This window comes from Acomys minous (genome assembly GCF_964271855.1).
Source record: "Acomys minous genome assembly, chromosome: 11".
NCBI lineage: Eukaryota > Metazoa > Chordata > Mammalia > Rodentia > Muridae > Acomys > Acomys minous.
In genome coordinates, this window is record NC_140492.1 from 111,162,395 (window position 1) to 111,183,658 (window position 21,264).

Genomic DNA, 21,264 nt, shown 5'->3' on the forward strand with positions numbered 1-21,264 from the left:
CTTAGTGTTTTGGGGATTAAGACCCTGGGCAATGCCCTTCATCTGTTGACTGACGGTAGCAGCTGCCTCACGCCCTGGCTGATTAACTCCAGGTGCGCTCTCTGTTGTCTCGCGGTCTGAGCCCAGGTGCCCACAGTGATAATCTATTCACGTGCTTTCTTCCTCTCCCCTAATGCACTCTCTGAATTTCCTTTTAGTACTTCTTGGAGTCTTCTTTTAGAGATGCTTTGTATTCCCCACTCTGCCTTAGAAGGAAACAAATCCAAAGACAGTGGCTATAATGACTATGTGCACTTTTGCTGTTATGCGATATGTTTTGTGCAGGTGTATGTTATGTGTGCTTTATGCAGGTATACGTTCTTGTGTGTGTGGGTGCACATGTACATGTGCGCGTGTGTATAGATTCGTGTGGAAGCCAGTGCTTGATGTTGGGTGTCTTCTTATACTGTCTCTGGATTCGTTTTTCACAGCAGGATCTCTCAGTGCGCCTGAGCTCACTGGGTGACTGAGCCCCTGGCCAGTGAGTGCTGGAGGGCCATCTGCCTCTGACCAGTTCTGCCCTGCTCAGCACTGACCTGCCATGCCTGGGTGCCGAGAATCTATAGCTAGGTTCTTGTGTTTCAGGAGCAAGTATCTTATCCACTGAGCCATCTCCTGAGCCCCAGAGTGTAAGGAAGCTATAAAATAATATTACACTAAAATATTTTGTCTAAATTAAAATTATGCTTACATGGAAATGGGCATTTGAATGGACTTTTACTCTTTGTTTTGTTTTGTTTTGTTTTTGAGACAAGGTTTCTCTGTGTAGCCTTGGCTGTCCTAGTCTCACTTTGTAGACCAGGCTGGCCTCGAAGTCACAGAGATCTGTCTGTCTCTGCCTCCCGAGTGCTGGGATTAAAGGTGTGCACCACCATGCCTGGCTGGACCTCTGCTCTTAATGTTCTCAGAACATGTTCCTAAACTGAATCTATGCCTTTGTAATGTGCAGGACAGCATTTCTAGTTTTCTTGCGCTTGATCATCCTGCCAAGTTTCTCTTTCTTAAATGTCGCTTTAAACAGTGTCTGGAAGAAGGCGGCTGATAGCTGGACAAGTTATTTCTGACAAGGAAAGAGCATGATTGTTGGTTTTAGACAGTCGTCTCTCTACTTACCTGTGGGGGATAAATCCCCAAACCCTCCTCAGCCTGTGACTGTAGAGTGTACTGTCCTCTCCCTAATATTATGTACATATACACTTATGATAAATATTAACTTATGATAGGCACAGTAAGAGATTAGGAAGATTAATAATAACATAGAATAGTGTAACAGTATATGTCAGAAACAGTTATGTGAATGTGGTTTCCCTTCTCTCTGGAATTTTCCATTTAATATTTTCTGACCACCGTTGATTGTGGATGAATAAAACTGCTGAAGACAGAACTGTGCACACAGAGTGGGGGGCATCGGTCCCCCTGTGTCTTTTAAGGGAGCATGCATGTAGGGCTCTAGATGTTTGCAGCCAGGGAGCTGTCTTCAGGTCTGGAGCTGTTGGAAATGTAAGCATTTCAGGAAAGCTTTATGGAAAAAAAAGTTAAAGCTGACTTAATTTATAGCCAGGAGCCTAAGGAAAGAGATCTTGCTGAAGGAGAAATGTGAGACCCTGAAGAGGTGGATTATGGTGGAAAGATTCTATTTTTCTTACAGCTTTGGGGCCTTTGGGGGCCAGGCATTGGATAACCACACTTGGTGACCAACAGTTATGTAAACAACTGGAACATTTTCTCAGGAAAAGCAGACTCATGTTGCTGGAAATGTTATCAGTCTGAGGAGAAACGGCCTGTAAAGTGGTGTTCATTCAGTGGTTATAAAATATGAGATGGTACATTGATCTTCAGTAGTTGTTAACACTGAATGCAAACTTTGTTGGGCATGCCTGTGAGAGATTATATAGATTAGGTTGCTTTCTGTAGTATCTGTTGGGGGTTATCTAGGTTAGGTTAGCCTCTGTAGTATCTGTGGGTGGTTAGATTATCTTCGGGAGTATCTGTGGGGGCTTATCTAGGTTAGGTTATCCTTTGGAGTATCTGTGTAGTGGGTTATCTAGGTTAGGTTATCTTCTGGAGTATCTGTGTGGGAGTTACCTAGGTTAGATTATCCTCTGGAGTATCTGTGGGAGGTTACCTAGGTTAGGTTATCCTCTGGAGTATCTGTTTGGTGGGTTACCTAGGTTAGGTTATCCTCTGGAGTATCTGTGGGGGGTTACCTAGGTTAGGTTATCCTCTGGAGTATCTGTGTGGTGGGTTACCTAGGTTAGGTTATCCTCTGGAGTATCTGTGGTAGGTTACCTAGGTTAGGTTATCCTCTGGAGTATCTGTGTGGTGGGTTACCTAGGTTAGGTTATCCCCTGGAGTATCTGTGTGGTGGGTTACCTAGGTTAGGTTATCCTCTGGAGTATCTGTGGGGGGGTTACCTAGGTTAACTTATCCTCTGGAGTATCTGTGGGGAGTTATACAGGTTAGGTCATACTCTGGAGTATCTGTGTGGTGGGTTACCTAGGTTAGGTTATCCTCTGGAGTATCTGTGTGGTGGGTTATCTAGGTTAGGTTATCCTCTGGAGTATCTGTGTGGTGGGTTACCTAGGTTAGGTTATCCTCTGGAGTATCTGTGGTGGGTTACCTAGGTTAGGTTATCCTCTGGAGTATCTGTGTGGTGGGTTATCTAGGTTAGGTTATCCTCTGGAGTATCTGTGTGGTGGGTTACCTAGGTTAGGTTATCCTCTGGAGTATCTGTGGTGGGTTACCTAGGTTAGGTTATCCTCTGGAGTATCTGTGTGGTGGGTTACCTAGGTTAGGTTATCCTCTGGAGTATCTGTGGGGGGTTATACAGGTTAGGTCATACTCTGAAGTATCAGTGGATGGTTGCCTAGATTAGCTTATACTCTGGAGTATCTGTGGGGGGTATCTATGTTATGTTATTCTCTGGAGTATCTGTGGGGGGGTTAACTAGGTTAGGTTAGCTGAAGTGGGAAGACACCCCATTTGTGGGTAAGTTCATCCTTTGAGCTGAGGTCCCAGCCTGCATAAAACTGAGACAATGCTTGAGAGTGAGAGCTCATCCCCTTTGCTTTCTGGTGGTAGATGCAGTGTGACCAGCTGCCTCACGATCCATGATGGACTTTTACCCCGGGGTGGTGACCTCATGTCAACTCTTCATTTTTTAAGTTGGTTTGGTCAGGTTGTTTTATCACAGAATGAGACCAGTCACTAATGTACTTTCATAATCCATTCATGTTTCGGGTGAGGTGTATAATTTAAAAACTTGTAAACATAGGATGAACACCCCGAGGAGCTCTTGCTTAGAATTCTGGGAAAGAGGACATGATTTCTGAAGCAGGAAACTATAGGGTAAATTGCCTTTGGGGAGCAGGCACTCTTTAGCGAGGCCTTCTTGCAGTTGCCCCATCTGAGGGCACTGATCTCTCTGCAGAAGGTTGGGGGAGCCAGTGGTCAGTGAATGCCTATGTCTCCCCATGGTTCTGAATACAGTGCTGGTTACGGGGGGGGGGGGGGACTGATGAACTAAAAGCCTGAGGAGATGGGGTTGTCCATGCCTTTGATACAGGTAGTCTCAGGTGTACCTTGATTTCAAAGTGTCTATTTTCTTCTCCCCTTTGGGTGGAATTACAAAAAACATAACATAGCATTACCTGAGAGCAGTTATCTTCTCCATCTGCTCTCTGACCCCATTAAAGTTATTGTTGTTACTTTTAACACCTTATTTTGAGACAGGCCTTGCTAAGTGCTCTACATTGATCTTGATCTTGTGATCCCCCTAGACACCCAGGATTATAAAATAATAGGTAGGCCACTGGTGTCTGGTGCTAAAGTCATTTTTAAAACAGACAAAACTATAACATTGATACTTTCTATATTTTTATAGAGATAGGCATATGTAGAATATTGGGTCGAACCTTTGTCATATTCTGTAGAAGGCGTAGTAGGCAAGAGAAGCCACAGTTCAACAAATACTTAGTGTTGAATTAGTCAACTCTACATTTTTAAACCAATGGAAAGATTCTCTCTCTCTCTCTCTCTCTCTCTCTCTCTCTCTCTCTCTCTCTCTCTCCCTCCTTCCCTCTCTCTCTCCCTCCCTCCCTCCTTCTCTCTCTCTCTCTCTCTCTTGGTTTTGCTTTTAAATTTTTTACTTTTTCTATTTTTCTTCATATATCTTAATTGTAGAAAATAAGTGGGTTTTGTGCTTATTTTCAAACATGTGTATAAATTTCACACCTTCATTCTCTTCCTTTGTTTCCTCTCCCTCAATTCCTTCCCCTCCCTTTTTTTCTTCTGAGACAGGGTTTCTCTATGTAGCCTTGCCTGTCCTGGACTCACTTTGTAGACCAGGCTGGCCTTGAAGTCACAGCCATCCACCTGCCTCTGCCTCATGAGTTCTGGGATTAAAGGTAGGGATATTTGCCTCAGAGGGACAAAGGGCTGCCTCTGGATAGAGAAGAGACAGACATGGCCCATAGGCAAATGACAGTTTGGGAAGGTAAAGGGAGAAACCCCATGTTAGGATGAGGTGTTTAATTTTGAGTGGGCACGCAGATCGGGATAGTCTTGGAATGCCGGACTTCAATCCTTTGATAGCTGGACCTTGGTGGTCAGCCATAGGAGGAGGAAGTGACCAAATAAGGGAATAGACCTTGGTGGCTAGCTTTAAAAATGCAACCTAATGGTTTTTAGCAAAGAAGAGGGAATAGGGAGAAAGGCAAGGCCTGCCAGAACCAGTTTGCCGTACTCAGACCTACTAGAGCCCTTCATTCGCTATCTGCACTTGCACATGCATTCACCCACACATCGATACACACATTCTCCTAGTCGGTGTTTTACTGCTGTGAAGAGACACTATCACCATGGCAACTCTTAACTAGGAAGACATTTAATTGGGGCTGACTTGCTTAGTCTGTTGCCATTATGGCAGGAAGCATAGCAGTGCACAGGCAGATGTAGTGCCTGCCTCAAGAGCTGCTGCTAACCATGTTGCCAGCACATCTCTTCTTGACTTTGCATTTTCTATCCAGTGTGACCTGGAAGTCATCTTGAAGGTCAAGGTAGCACCCCAGAATTCTGAGGGAGTCTAGTAGGCTAAGACCCAATAGTGTTTTGTTTTGGAGTAACTGATGCAGTCTTACCAGCACTGAGAATGTTCATCTACAGCTGAAGTTGTGTTCAGAGATGCCAAGGCTATGGCTATATAGAGTCTTAGCTTAGACTGGGAGACTTGGCCATCAAAACTCCTGTGGGTCTTGCCTGCTGGGCAGCAATCTTCTTGTACCAGTGAGCATCTCTGAAGATCCTCATGATTTCTGAAGCAATACGTTTGACCTAATTCTGTAATCATAGAACACAACCATCTTAGTTGTATTCACTTCCATTGCTATGGCAAAAAATACTCACGAAAATCTACTTACAGGGCAAGCTTATTTCTGCTCATGGGTTCAGTCCATGGTTGACTGTTGCATGGGGCCTGAGGTGAGCAGGACACTACGGTAGATGGGGCATGAAAGAGTGTTGTCCATCTCCTAGCAACTGGGAAGTTAGAGAGACCTGGGAACAAACAGTGCCCTTCAAAGCCATGTTCTCGGTCATCTGCCTGCTCCACTCAGGACCGTCTCCTAATCGACCTTTCAGTATGGATTTAAGAATGTGATCTCTCATTGACACTAGTGTCTTCATCATCCAATCACCTCTATTTCCACCAGCTAGGGACCAGGCTTTCAAAACAAGGGCCTTTTGGGTGGATACTCCCTATCCATATCGAAACATCAATCAATTTGGTTGGTCATTCTCTGGTTAAAAAGACTTTCTTCATAATTTGTAAAATTATTTCTAGGTCCAAATTTCTACAAATTTATATTCTTCATGTGAACAGAGGAGATGTTTATGTCTTTAGGAACACTGCTGTTTGATTACTCTCTCAGAAACGGAACTTTGCTTAGGTAAACACGTTGTTCCCCTGGATAACGCACTGGTGCTGAGGCTAATTTCCTTTCCCACGTGACTTAAGAATGGCCAGTTAAAGCCAGGTGTGGTGGCACACGCCTTTAATCCCAGCACTCGGAGACAGAGGCAGGTGAATCGCTGTGAGTTCGAGGCCAGCCTGGTCTACAAAGCAGTCCAGAACAGCCAAGGCTACACAGAGGAACCCTGTCTCAAAAACAAAACAAAACAAAACAAAGCAAAACAATGGCTAGTTATAGCTGTGAACGCATTTCCCTCTGAGGAACAGTTTCCTTGTGACTGAAGTGCTTCTCTTATTTCTGCTTCCTGAGTTGAATTTTGGAGGGAGGGCTAGGAATGGGTAGAGAGGGGGAAACTATGGTAAACAACAGCTTTTCTTTTAGGAGGTGTTATCTACCATATTGGGTGTTTGGAACATTTTGATTGGAGGTGTTTAAGTTTGATGTGTGCCTTGTAAGATTGTGGTTTAAAAAAAAATTGGTGCGTACTTTGGAAGTTTTGCTTGTGGGAAGGTGTTTTTATAAAGTAGCTGTTATTTATAGTATTTATTTCCGTTACATGCACAGATTGATTTAGAAACACTCCCAGGAGCTAGGCAAAGTCCACGTGCCTGTCTGTAATCCCAGCACTTGGGAGGTAGAGGCAAGAGGATCAATTCAGTGCCAGCCTTCCTCACACAGCTAAGTCTGAGGCCAGCCTTGGCTACCTGAGACCTTGTTTTAGAAAAAAAAAAAAACCAAAAAAAAAAACACAAAAAAACAAAAATTAAACCAGCAGAAAACATTCCTGGGACAGTCTCTGTTTGCATGACATGTCTGAGAAATTCCAAGCAGAATCTGTTAAAAGAAGCAAGCATGACAAAGTGAAGTGTAGCATTTATTCCCTTTTAAGTACTTTCAGCTGTTTGTTTATAACATGACAGGAAAAGCAGCGTGTTCGGGTTGAGCCTCTATTTACTGCATTTTTATGTGTGAAGGATCTTGAAAAGGTAGTTGTTGCTTGTTGTAGAGAAAATCCCTTCCTCTTCTCACTGGAGGTGGGAATGGAGAAAAAACAAAAACAGAAACAAAAACAAAATTCTGCCTTCCCTGAGCCATCCAGGTCTCCAGTTGTTAGCTGCTGAGTGAGGCAAGCTCCTTTAAGGGAACTCCTGTGTGAACACACTCTCAAAGTCTCCTGTCCTGCCCTTTCCTTTGTGCTGAAACTGAGCATGCCTGGAAGCATTTCTGCTGATGTCTTTATTTCTCAAGGTCAGCCACATTCTGTAACCAGCTGGAACACCATCCTCCTGGTGGCTAACCCTCAGTGTCAAGTTGACTGGACTCAGAACCTCCGAGGAGACACATTTGGCCTCTCTGTAAGGGTGTTTCTAGAGAGATGTAGCTGAGGGCCCACGCTAAGTGTGAGCAGCACTGTTCCGTGGGCTGCGGTCCTGGGCTGAGTCAAAAGGAGAAGGTTAGTGAGCATCAACATTCATCTCTCTCTGCTTCCTGACTATGGTTGTCATGTGACCAGCTGCCTCATGCTCCCATCATTAGGCCTCTCCCGTAATGACTGAGGAAAAAGAACACACACACACACACACACACACACCCCTACACACACCTCACACACCCCTCACACACATACACACACCTCATAAACATACACACACACTCCTCACACATATATACACACATGCTCCACATATCCATCCACACACACACACACCTCACACACATATACACATACCCCTTACACACACTCCTCACACACATAGACACACATGCTCCACACATCCACATCCACATATACACATCTAACACTAAAGATAAGGATATCTTGAAAGCAGTAAGAGAGGAGAGCAATTCAAAATGGTAATTTCTCATCCGAAGCCTTGGGGCTAGAGGAAGTGGTACATGGAAGAAAAAAAAGTTGTCAATCACGATTCCTTTATCCAGTAAAAATATCTATCAAAGAGAGCTCATGGCTATGAGAAATATTCCAACAGCATAGGGGACACTAGAAAGTTCTCAATGGAAAGGATAGATACTATGAAGAAAGAAAGAACATAGCAAGCAAAAATATGTAAAAAAGAAAAAAAAACTTTGCTTCTCTTGAGATTTTCTTTCTCTTGAGTCTTCTAAAATTATGAGCTTGTACACTCAACAAATATTTCATGACTACTGTCATAACTTAGAGGTTTAGCCTGCAGCTCTGGGAAAATGTTCTGGACTCTTTGTTGTTAGCTCCAGGCTCCTCTCCCCAAAGCATGAGCATTAATGTAGATCTAACAGAGTGGGGTTTGTGGTCCTGCCTTCGGGTCAGGTGGCCATCAAACTAACCACAGCAGGGGGACAGTCAGTCCAAGAGAGTCCACAGCAACAAAATTGGTTGGCATGAGAGGACCAAATCCTCCCCTCCATTATAGCTATTATAGCTGCTGCCTCTGCGGCTTGTCAGATGAACATCTTGTTCTGGCTGGAGGCCACCAATTTCAGGCCACATCCTTTGTATGTGGTTCTCCTACTTGAGACAAGATTAAGAGTAGAGCCTTAGTTTTAAGTCCTCCTTCCAGCCATAATATCTTTGTTTACTCATTTTCTTACTACTTTATTATTTTCAGAGTAGCAGTAACACAAATAAACTCCACAGCAAACTGTTTCTGGGACTTTGAATTGTTGACTGACTTAAAATGGACCACTAATTGGTTGAGAGAAATGTGGTGGCCCTTGCTCTCTTAGGTTGTGATTGTGGTAATGCCTGGGGGCCCTGAAATTGACAAAGTGTTGACTGTAATGGGCTTTGGCTGGAAAAAGAAGGTATTATTTGAAAAACAGAAATTATTGTGGTGAGAACACTAACACGAGATTGACCCCTCTACCCTCTTAACAAATTATGTGTATAATAAAACAGTCAACTATTGTTGACTGTAGGTTCATGTGAGGCAGATCTTTAGAGCACACTCTTTTGATGGAAAGTTTATGCTAGTTGGTTGAGAATTCCACATTATCCTTCTTGCAGCCAAAAGTAACCACCTTTCTGCTCTTTGAGTAATCCTCAACAACCAACTGCAGAAGGAGATTTAATTTTTCAATCACTCAAGGAGAAATGTGAATGGTTTTCTGTTCAGTGCAATATTTTTTATTAAGAGAAATTTCAGAGCTGGCCTTTTGTGCAGACCTTAAATGATCTGTCAAATACCTGCTCTGCACTCCCTCTTGCTTCCTGTTTCCTACTTTCAAGACTTGCTATCTTTTTTTCTTTTTTGGAGACTTGTCCTTTTGTTCATAATGATATTCCCTGTTATCCATTTGGAAAATTACTTTTAATTTTTAAACCTTGGTTAAGCATCTCCTTCAGCATTGAGTATTGTAGAAGGAATATCTTGTGTAGTGCATGGATGTAGCATACAATAATAATAAATCTAATGGCCTATAGCTTAGGCAGGAAATAGGGGGTGGGACATCCAGTGGGCAGAGGGATTCTGGGATAGAGACAAGCATGGGAGATTCATCCAGCAAGATGCGAAGAGGATGGACACATGGTACCTGAGCTCAGGTAACCAGCCACGTGGCAAAAATGTAAATTAGGGTGATTAAGTTAGGAGCTGGTCAGAGAGGGACCTAGCTATAAGGCCTAGGTATTTATAAAATTATCTTGAGCCTCATGTTATTATTCCAGGAGCTTGAGGACAGGAAAAAAAAATCTACTACAGAGTCTTTCTAAATTTACTTCACCCAGCTCCATCTCATGCTAGGCAGTTACTTTCTCCTCCATCTCCCCCAGCTTGATGCACAGATCTCCATCACTGTTCGCCATCACTGTATGTTGTCTTCTCCACCAGACTGTGACAGTGAGCTCTCGCCCAGCCCTGTACCTTCAAGGATGATTAGCATATGGTAAGACACATACAAATTATCATTGACTTGACAGATACACTAATGAGATTATGGTCAGTTTCGTAAGAGTGAAATACTGACTCACACACTACTGTTAACAAAGAGGGATTTAAAAATATAGCCTCAGATGGCTACATCTGAGAAAACGGGAGTAAATAAACTTATCTCTGTTCCTTCTGGAGCATCTATACTTTTCCTTATTCCAACTGTTGATAGGGATTAGAGCATACCTTCCCCCCTCCCCCAAGCCTGTGAGGGCATCAGAGTGCAAAGAACTGGCCGTAGGCTCCTTTCCCAGAACCAACTGGAATCAGGAACAATGAAAAAAAATCTGTGATAGCTGAGACTAGGAATCCCCAGAGCACTACCTGGTTTGTAGCACTTTTCCAACCTCTGAGGGTCCACCTCCCTATAACTGGCAAGGCAACAGTGGAAATGGAGCTGATAACCGGTTTATAAACCTCATTTGTCATCCCCCCTCCCCACTGGACTGGCTCACTCCTGATTGGTTCTTAGTCTCTTTTACCTCATTTGCATACACATGATGCACCCTATCAGTCAGGACCCACCTGGCCCATAGCATTTTGATTAGCTGATTCCTTGTCAAAGGAGGAAGACTGTTTCTGCTTCAGAGACCTGCCACTTCTGCTTCAGGGACTTGCTCTCCACTGGCTTGCTCTCCCAAAGGACTAGTCTTGGTTGGCATCCCAAGGCCCAGTGTTTGGCATCTTATTGCCACTGAGAGGTGTTTGAGCTCTATTGTTCTGTATGAATAAAACTCTCCTCATTTGTTCACTCCTCAGTGTCCATCCACTCCATTCTTTATGTGGTAAGACAAAGACTGAAGAATCATCATTGTGTATTTAAATTTTAAAAAGGAGATTGAAAGCTGGAGAGAGTAAAGTAGACTGTATAAATATGTGGAGCCTAAGGGGAGTTAGTGGTAGGCTCTTGAGTTTCTTCTGTTTCATTCCAGAGTTATTGAGAAAGAAGCCAGAACCCTTAAAACAGAAATGTACACACACACACACACACACACACACACACACACACACACACACACACACCAAAACAAAATGAAACAAACATAAGCCCCAGCAAACTATTTCCTTAATCAAAGGGCCAGGAAAGGAGTAACTGAGAAAGACAGAAAGACTACAGGCAATAACTGTTCTTCTATAGCCAACACAGCAAACAAAACAAAACAACAACCCCAAAACTAAGGTACCCCACTTCCTCTTGACAGGCCATCAGAAAGCATGTGGCGCCCCTTGTCTTCTGCCCAGTCCCCAGTGAATCTTCCCAAACACCCTGCTGGGGCCTAGAACCGCCATCCCTCCTGAGGCGTAGAGAACAGTCTGCTCCCTGTGGTGTCTATCAATAGGGAATGTGGAGAGAAGAAGCTGGTAACCCAGCCCTCCGTGTCTGTGGAAACCTAGCTGGACTCTAGAATGTCATCACTGCCCATAATGGCAATGGACCACCTCCCTGTGGCTGTTGAGGGAGAGTGTAAGGTCATCCTGGGTTTCTACCTCAACTTGGCCATGATGAAGGTGTGCCTTCGCTTTCTGAGCTGAAGCAGCACCAGAGGAAGTTGGCTGAAGAAGATTTAAAAGTAGATTTGCCACATGGTGGCTTTGGGTTGCAACGAAAGGGTTCTCCTACTTGGTGTGGTGGCTTGTGTCTGTAACCCAGCACTTGAGAAGCTTGGTTGGAAGCATTGCTAAGTGCCTCATGCTGGCCTGGGTTATAGAATGAGACCACTTTCCAAACAAGCAAACAAACAAACAAACAAACAAACAAACGTTTCCTTTTATAACCCTTGATTCACCTTTTCTCCTTCTCTTCCTTCTCCTTCTTCTCCTTCTTCTTCTAACAAATGTTTCTGGAATGTCTACCATGTGCCAGACTCAGTGTTGGGCATGGAGGATGGAGGTTAGAACAAGATAGAGAGATATTTAATCTCTCCCATAAAGAATTTACATTCCAGGGGGGAAGATTCAACTTCATAATAATAAATAGTATCACAATGAAGCAAACATAAGAGAACCACATCATCCTCAACCCCTCAGCTTATCATGTTCACTATAATGAAATACCTGAAGCAGAGGTAGTTATGAAGAAAAGAGGTTCAATTACCATATGGATTTGGAGGTGCAAGTGTGTGATGTGTACACTGGCATAGTTATGGTGAGAGCCTCATGATGGGTGATGATGTCAAGTAGGAATGATGGATGCTCATGTTGGAGGAAGTAGTTATATCTTGAAAAAGGAAACAGGAAGGAACTAGTACTCACAAAATAAGTATCTTACCCTCTAGTTCCCTACTTGGTCTCACCACCCAGTGCTTTAGTCATTTTTTTCTTAACAGAGCCAATAGAGTAAGCCTTTAACCATAGTGTCTTGGGAGACTCTCAAATCACACAAAACCATAGCAGAAGAGACAGGAAAACATTCTCTGCTGGCATGGTGGTATGTGCACTTGGGTGTGGAAGCAGGCTTATGAGCTTCATGCCATCTTGGATTACCTAAGTGAAAAACAAACAAGCTTTCATAATGCATTGGCAAGCAAGACGCTTTGGAGTCATGGCAGTTTAGGTTACCTTCTTTAGAATTAAGTAAGTGAGTCTCCTGAGCATACAAAATACTCACCAACTTACGCATAGGCACTAGCCCCATCACTATTTCTGTTCATGCCACTAACTGGTACGGTTTTAAGGTGTACACACAAATGGCCGAGTTCTTTGCTCTACAAACATATACTGAGCATCTGCTATGTGCCAGATTCTGTCCCAGACCTTATGGGAAAAAAAATGAGGACCTAAAAGTATAAACTAAAATAGACATGTAAAATTTAATACAACAAAAAACTATGTATTACTTTTGTTATTATTATTTGTGCCCCCTACGTGCATAAGTGGACACAACCTTCTGGATCATAGCCATCAACTGCTAATAGCTCCTCCGTTAGGAGCAGGGCCTTGATGGCTGGCTTGGTGTTGGGCAGGTAACCATGTTACTGTGAATCCATGAGAGCTATAGCCATGGAGTGTCCCGGGGACAGCACTTCACAGCATCCATGAGAGCCATAGCCACAGAGTGCCCAGGGGACAGCATTTCACAGCATCCATGAGAGCCAAGGCCACAGAGTGTCCGGGGGACAGCACTTTACAGTATACATGAGAGCCATAGCCACAGAGTGCCCAGGGGAGAGCATTTCACAGCATCCATGAGAGCCAAGGCCACGGAGTGTCCGGGGGACAGCACTTCACAGTATCCCTCCCATCCTCTTGCTTTACAATTCTTTCTGCCTCCTCTCCTCTGCAGTGTTTTTCTAAGCAGGGGAAAAAATGAACTTTTGTAAAATAAAAACAGTTGCCTGTGGAGAGTGAAGCTATGGGACTGTGGTCAAAGTCCATTCCATCAGGCCTTTCATGTTTGATAGATTTGGTATGAAGCTTAAGTGATAAAAATCATAGTATTTTTATATTTTACTTGCATCTGTGTATGAGCACCACACATGTGTGCGCTACTCAAGGAGGCCAGAAGAGGGCGCTGGATCTCCTGGAACTGCAGATTCAGAAGGATGTGCGCTATCTGTGGATTCTGGGAACTGAACCAGGGTCCTCTGCAAGAACAACAAGTGCTCTAACTACTGAGCCATCCTTCCAGCCCCTATCTATAAATTCATAATGAAATATATCTTAAAGAAGAAAAAAACTTTCTGTAAAACATAAACACTCTAAAGTGTTTAGTAGACATAATTTGGGGGATAGCATCGATATTGTCATTATGAGATCTTTTGGGGCATATAGTGTAAGAAAGCAAATGAGCAACTGTGCATCTTGTCATTCATATGAATGCAAAGGTTAAAAAACAAAAACAAAACAACAACAACAACAACAACAAACCATCAGCCTGGTTTCAAATGGGAAGTTCCAGCATTTTTTTTTTCAAAAGCAGACACCCACCTGCCGTATAAAAATGAGCACAGCCCAGCCTCTCACTGACTATCCACAGTAAAAGCATAGAAAGAAAACCACGATCCAACAAGAAGAAACATTCTTAAGAATGAAGGGTCTAGGCAAGGCGGTAGCCGCTGTCATGTCTCCAACAATCAGGAGGAAGTCACTGGCTCCTGACAGAGAGATTCTCCACAGTGACCAAAGTGTCCCCTACTCCCACTGTCACTCCACAGAGGGTAGGACAGAGAGAGGAGTGCTGTTAATGACTCTCTGCATGTGCAATAGTAGAAACCACTCCAGCAAACCACCTGAAGAATGCCGTGGTGTCCTCAAGGATTAGGTTATGAGGGAAAATGACGAGAGAGGCCACACCATGGACTCAAAGACGTAAGGAGCGTAGGAATCAGTTTCAAATACAGGGAACACTTGGATTCGGAACCGAATACGTTTCCTGTTTAAGAAAATTAGATGATTGGGGAAAATTGAATGTAGAATATTGTTTGACATTGATGATCCAGTGTTGGTGGACAGGGTGGGCCACACCTATAATCTGAGTATTAGGGAGGAGAAAGGGCAAGAAACAGGAAGATCATGAGTTTGGGGTTAGCTTGGGCTACATACGGGACCTCTGTCTGAAGCAAACAACCCATCAGAAAACAAAAACAAAAACAAAAACCTCAAGGGCAAACAAGACAACAAAACAATTGATAAACTTGTTTTTAAAAAATATTCTAAAAGATAATTTCTAAAGGTGGTAATGATGGCTTCGTGGTTGCACCTTCAAAAGGAGCCCCTGTCTTTCAGAGCTGCTCACTGAGGTACTTACAGATGAGGGAATGAAATCAGCCCGAGCTGGGATGGACATAAGACAAGACTGGCATGGGGAATTCATTATAGGGGGTATCTTGTCCTTAGCATATAATTAGCCATGTTCACCTCAGAGGTGGGTAACAAACAGGGCAGCTTGTCGGACACAAGGTTCACGCTCTCTCCTTTCACTTAGGCTTGGTCTATGTTTTTAACCTGTCATCTGTTTCCTGTTTCCGTAGATACCAACAAATATTATTATAAAAAGAAAAATGACTTTGCTGAGATACTTTTTTCCAAAGGCTCCCCTAATATAAGAAAAATCTGCAACTGCCAAACCTGTGAAACTGAGCCCTGGGGTGAGAAGCCTCCTGTGGTTGTTGACTGGCTCTTTGGGGCTCCCCGCTTCTGCCATCTGGTCTCTGGTACTCATATCTAACAGCCATGTGTGGCTGTGGCTTGGAAATGATTCGGCATCTGAGAAGGAGGAGGAGGGAGCTCCAGCATCCAGGCTGTGTCGGTTGCTTGAAACAATCAAGAGAATATTTTGACTTCAGCACCGGAGTGTTTTCAGGGCTGTTATGAACCTTATGTCTTGTCTAGTCTGACTCACAGATACGGAAGATGGGGAAACGGGAACCTGGAAAAAATGCAGTGGCTAGGTCAAGGTTCCACAGCTCATGGTGGAGACGGGATCCGAATCTCATCTCATGGATTTCCAGAGCCCAGGGCTCTTCTGTCCACATCATCCGTGGTGACAGTGTAGCCATCCTGGTGAGGATGAGGATCTAAAGTGACACTGTTGCTCCTTCCTTTGACCACCAGACAATGGAATTAACCATCCTCAAGGAAGTGCCATTGCCCGAGACATCTCCTACTGGGAGAGGGTGAAGTCCCCTGCCTCATACCAGTCCGAGGAAGAACTTCTTTCTCGGGGAGAGATTGCACACACTTCTGACAACGTGTCAGACCACCTTGCAGGAGAGGATAGCACCAGACAGTGCTGTTAGTGATGGGCAGGATCACGCCTTGACTATAGATGCTTGGGGGTGCACACCTCTTGTCTTCGACGTAAATCTAACGCTCTCCTGCTCAGGCTCCACGGATGGGCTGGGTTGGGGTGATGATGGCTGGATCACGTTCCTCCTCTTCCCAGTGTGGGCCACATTGAGTAAGTCTACTTCTTTTGTTTTTTAGGATCATGTGTCTGTTAATTGACTTATTGAACACAGGTGGCTCTGACCCTAACAGCTCAGGTGTGACGGAACCTTCAATTAGCTTACTTGACTTCAAGGTGACCTTTTTGTTTTCTATGCTGTGAACTATCTGGGACCATATGCTCCTGAGATTAGGACCCTCTTTCAGAGCGGAGGGGACAGGCCTGTGAGGAACGTGCCGGCGCTGGGGAGGGAGAGTGGCGCGCCTTTACAGTAGCTGGCACAGTTGGCTGGAAGAATTTCCTAGGGGGAAGTTGTGACTCATGGTCGGTAGCAAAGAAGGCTGTGGGAATCTGTGCTTGCCAAAACCAGGAATCAGGAGCTGGACCAACAGGTTCTCACAGCAGACGGCCTGAGTTTGAATCCACGCCCTGTCACTCCCCATCTCTTGGACACACACTGTCAGTCACTCTGTACTCCATTTTATTCCACAAAGCAAGCCGTAACGCCTATTTTATAGCCTTCTTGTGAAGATTTACTGCATTAACATATTTGTTGGTGACGTCAGAGGATGCTAGATGCTAGCAGCTGGCATATGAATTAGGCGTTTTAGAGATTTCAAGAGCACCCTGAAAGGTGTGATTTCAGGGCTTTAAAATATTCTCCACTGTGATGGTGACACAGTGCCTAAAAGCCTCCCTTGGAAGTTAAAGACCATGTTACCAACATATGTGTTGATCTGAAACAAACAGAAAAGATCTTGAAGTCATCACCAGTTCATGTGTCATTGAGACAGCTGGGTTAGCTAAGTGTGAGTCCTGATAGTCTGGTGTCCCCAAGGCCATCACTGCAGGCCTTATATGGCGCCCATATCCATTGCAAATGACATATATATTCAACCTTCTTTGGCTTAATGTTCTCCCTTCTCAGTTCCCTGCTTCGTTGCCATTTTTCTGTGATCAGCGTGTAACCAGAGTATGTGAGCTCAGCTTAGATCTGTGCCCTCAGGCTCTGCGTCTGGGAGACTGCCAGCCAAGACAGCATCCTTCAGTGTCTGTTTGAGGTCTTCCATCCTTTTCTTTTTTATCCCCTCTATGTTTCCAATATCTCCAACTATACTTCCAATACTAACGTGTATGGACTATCTTTTGGGTACTGTTTTCTTATTTTAGAAACAATTTAGCTGCTATGCATGGCCTTATAAAAACCACACCAGATTTATTAACTTCCTTTGGAAGCATAGCTTTATACAGAATTGGAAAAGACTAGAATTTCTAAGTCCTTTAAACATGAAAAGAGAAAAAGAATCTTCTGAAAATCTGTGAGATAATTGACAGCTTTTGGTTCAATACTGTTACAAAGCAGACCACACTGCTCTTACGTGTAGATATGATGAGACCAAAACAAATAAGTGTGAAGGTAACTTTTTTTTAGATCTGGGATACTAATTATTTCATAAAAAATTTTTTTCTCACTAGAGTGTGAATGGCAGCATTGCCATGCTGAGATGTACAATACTGATTGTCAATCTGATAGGTCTTACATTCACCTAGGAGACAACTCTGGGCATGTCTAGGAGGAATTTCTAGAGTGAGCTAGTTGGGGTGGGACCAGATACTCCGTCTGTGGTTTGTTCCATTCCGTGGGCTTGGGTACCATAGCTCATCTTATCTATCCACCCTTCTCAAAAGGAGCAGCCAGCTCACCTTAACAGATGTGGCTTGACTTTAGCAATTGCTGTAGTTCTTGCTTACTTTTATGTGGTCAGAAGTGGGAGCCCAAGTCTGGTGATCTAGCTTTCTCCTTCTCTTTGGACACTATTAACTTGGGCTTTGTCTGGATAGGCTCATTGTGGTGGGACTTACGCATGGATGAGGCTCCTGGCAATGTTCATGTCCCTAAAATAATATGCTTTTTGTATATGTCTCCATTGTAACAAAGTTTGGACCATAGTTGTATTTGTCTCCTTTCTGATACTGTAGCAAGCTACCAGAGAGATAAGTCAGCTTAAAATGGAGAAAGGTTCACAGTTCTAGAAGCTTCAGCCCATGGTAGAGTTGAGCAGTTGTTTTGGGCACAGTAAGGCAGAACCTCATTACGGGAACACCTGGTAGAGGAGACTGCTCACCTGCCAGGAAGTAAAAGAGAGAAAGAGTAGAGGGGGGCTGGGGTGTGGTCAGTGTCAGAACTCTTGTCTAGGCTGCACAGGATATGATGAGAAGAGAAGAGAGGAGAGGAGGAGAGAGGAGATCCCCACAGTCCTTTTAGGTGGCACGCTCGATACCCCACCACTCGAACACTTCCACCATCTTCCACAGCCTTTGACATGTGGGCCTTTGGGGGCACTCAAAACCTAAACTTTTGTTTGCTTGTGATCCTTATTTCTTTTTATGCAGAGACTCTCTTTTCTTCTTGGCTCCTCCAGTGGCCTTCTCAGGAGGGGCTGGGAACAGAAGGGTTTGGGAAGTGTTTGTTTAATGCACGACTAGGGCAGTGAATGAAGAATTGCTCCCTAGATGCTACACAGTGAAGACCCTGGGATGGGCGTGAATTGGTCACTCACATGGTCACCGTTTATGCTGTCACCTTACCCCATGTGAGGATTTGATTCTGCAGCACCGCTAGCATTCAGGATGCTTCTCCATCCAACTATCTATCTTCCAATGGACTTGCTATTATATTTTGAATGGAAAAATCTGCTATATCATTTCAAATGATGGTGAAATAATAGAACAGATAATGACCTCAAATGTCAGACAGCATTATTCACACAGAACTTTACAAAAAGCAGTTCCACTGGATCCATTTGCAAAATACACAAGAAGGGAAAAAATACTGTTTCAGACTCCTGACTGCTATGTGTTGTTTTTTAAAAATTCATCTAATTTTAGTTTAGCATATAGATGCTTTGTTTGTACACATGTCCAGTCACCATGTGCATGCAGTACCTAAGAGGCCAGAAGTGGGTGTCAGATCCCCATAACTGAAGTTACAGACGGTTCTGGATGTTGGGAATTGAACCCAAGTCCTCTGGAAGGACAGCCAGTGCTCCTAACTGTTAATCCATCACTCTAGCCCCATCCATATGTTATTATTATAGGGACAAAAACATTTGCCACACAGCAGGACATGGCAAAGACCTGTCAGTCAGGAGGGAACGGCTTTTCAACTATATAAAATGAAGTATAACCTTTTTTTAAAAAGTCAACTCTTGTTTAAAGTAAGGTGGAAATCTAAGGTTATCTGGGATTTGGGAGGGTCTAAACATTAGGCCTTGAATCTATATACTTGCTTACATCAAGGCTAGAACTTGAAAGCTTCTGATTTTATTACTGGGATTACATAGGGTGTGTGCTGTAGCCCCTCCCCCATTTATCTGTGGAGGCTGTCTCCAGAGTTCCCGTGAGTGCCTGAAACTGTGGATGGTATTGAACTCTGTGACATAATGTCTTCCATCTTTCAGCACTTACCATTTGTGGTGGCTGCACAGTGTGGATATGTGGGAGACCCCATCTTCCTCAGAAGGTTTCATCACACAATTTACAATCCATGAATTGTATGTTTCTAGAATTTTCCATTTTAACAGTTTCAGATCATGGCTGACCATGGTGAAATGAAACCATGGGAACAAAACCAGAGCTAACAAGGGACTACCGTAGTGCATTTCCAAAACAGCAGTGGATTAAGTAGCTTACTGGAAATACGTCCTTAGGCATGCAGTGTCATTGGTCCTCAGGCTCCTTTCTGCTTTGATGTCACTTGCATTTGGCCCTAACCTTGCCTCATGGTTCATCTTTATTGCTGGAGGTCCAGCCATCATCCCTATAATCCAGGGACTTTGCTTCCTGCTGAGTTGTCTCTTTAAAGGGCCTTCCTATATGCTCCAGCCATTTACTACTTTTTGACCACTACAAGAAGGGAGAGAGGCTGGAAACACCATCTTCTGGCCACCCAGATTTGTGCCTTCAAACTTAATTAGATTTTAGTTGTCAGGAAAAAAAAAGAGATGCCTGTTGAATAACTAACCAGTAGCATGTGCTGCCGAGGAAGTGACATAGCCACAGCCCAAGTGCAAGGCAAAGCACTGCTGAGCTACCTGTGGCATGAGCCAAGGGTCTGCATGTAATGCTGCCATCTTGATGCCCAACCAGGCATGTGGGAGTGCCTCCTGGAGCACTGCCAGGCTGTGGAAAAGCATCATGGCTTGATCAAAGTTCAAGGCCTAACCTTTATTGAGGCAGGAGATGAAATTTGATATTTAGCTCCAGCGTACGAAAAATCAGTTTGGCTCTCAAAATGAAACTCAAGGGTTAGTGAGACGGCTCTGCATGTAAAGGTGCTTGCTGCCAAGTCTGATGACTACAGCTTGACTCCCAAGGACCTACACAGTGGGCCCCTACTCCCCGCAAGCTGTCCCTAGACTCCCCATGTAGCAAGCATGCCTTTCTCCATAAATAAATAACTGTTTTTTAAAAAGGAAATACAAGTGACCCCAACCTAGGGCTAAAGCCATCAGTATAGAAAGGCAAAATGCTCATTAATGCAACTAGCAAAGGGATGAAAACTTTCACCAAAGTTCTCTCAGAAACAAGATAGAAGATAAAACCAAATAACCAGTGGGTGTGTAATGGGCCCCAGGTAGAACCAAAGATGGATCCGGAGGTGACCTCACTCTCAGCGGTCCTTGGCCTGAGCTACTTCCTTTTTTCTGTACCTGTGGTTGTGTTCCTCCACCCAGGGGAGATTCAACAGCCGTTGAGCACGTTATCACTTCAGAATTCCAAGTCTCTTCAGAGTGTCTTTGCATGTCTAATCCAGGCTGCGGGGAGTTGAAGCTGTAACTTCCAGGGAGCAATTTTATCCTCGTACTCCACGGTCTAATATGCTGACTCTGATAGGCTGCTACACAGACATGTATGGTTTAAACCAGAAAATGAATATGATCCTTCCCCAGGAGACCTTACGAGTGATGAGCGGGGTTTGCCAATTTAGGGGTAACTGATTGTTGCCAGGCAAACTGGATCTCAGACCTGAGAGCCAGCTCTTTTTACTGACCAGTGCTCTTTTTCAGAGAGGAAAGACGTCTGGGATTCCACTGCTGTTATAAAACCATAGTCAGGGGCAGGCAGGCGGAAGACGCCCAGACGCACGGCTGCTGCCACGAGGTGGGCACTATGATGAGGAAATCTGTGGTGGAGACATGGGCGAGGTCGTGATGAGGTCATGGTCCTTGCTGCCGCTGGATGGGGATGGGACAACAGCCTTGTCTGGGTCTGTGACGCTGCAGAAGCAGATGCTTTGTTGACATCCATGGCCTATGTTACCACTAAAGGCCATGTGGACGTCCTTGGTCTGGACTGCTTCCTGAGGCCATGTTGATGTCTGAGGGCTGTCCAGGGCTGGCCCCACCCCTCACCTGGGCAAAGAGGTAGAACTGGCCCTAGTGGT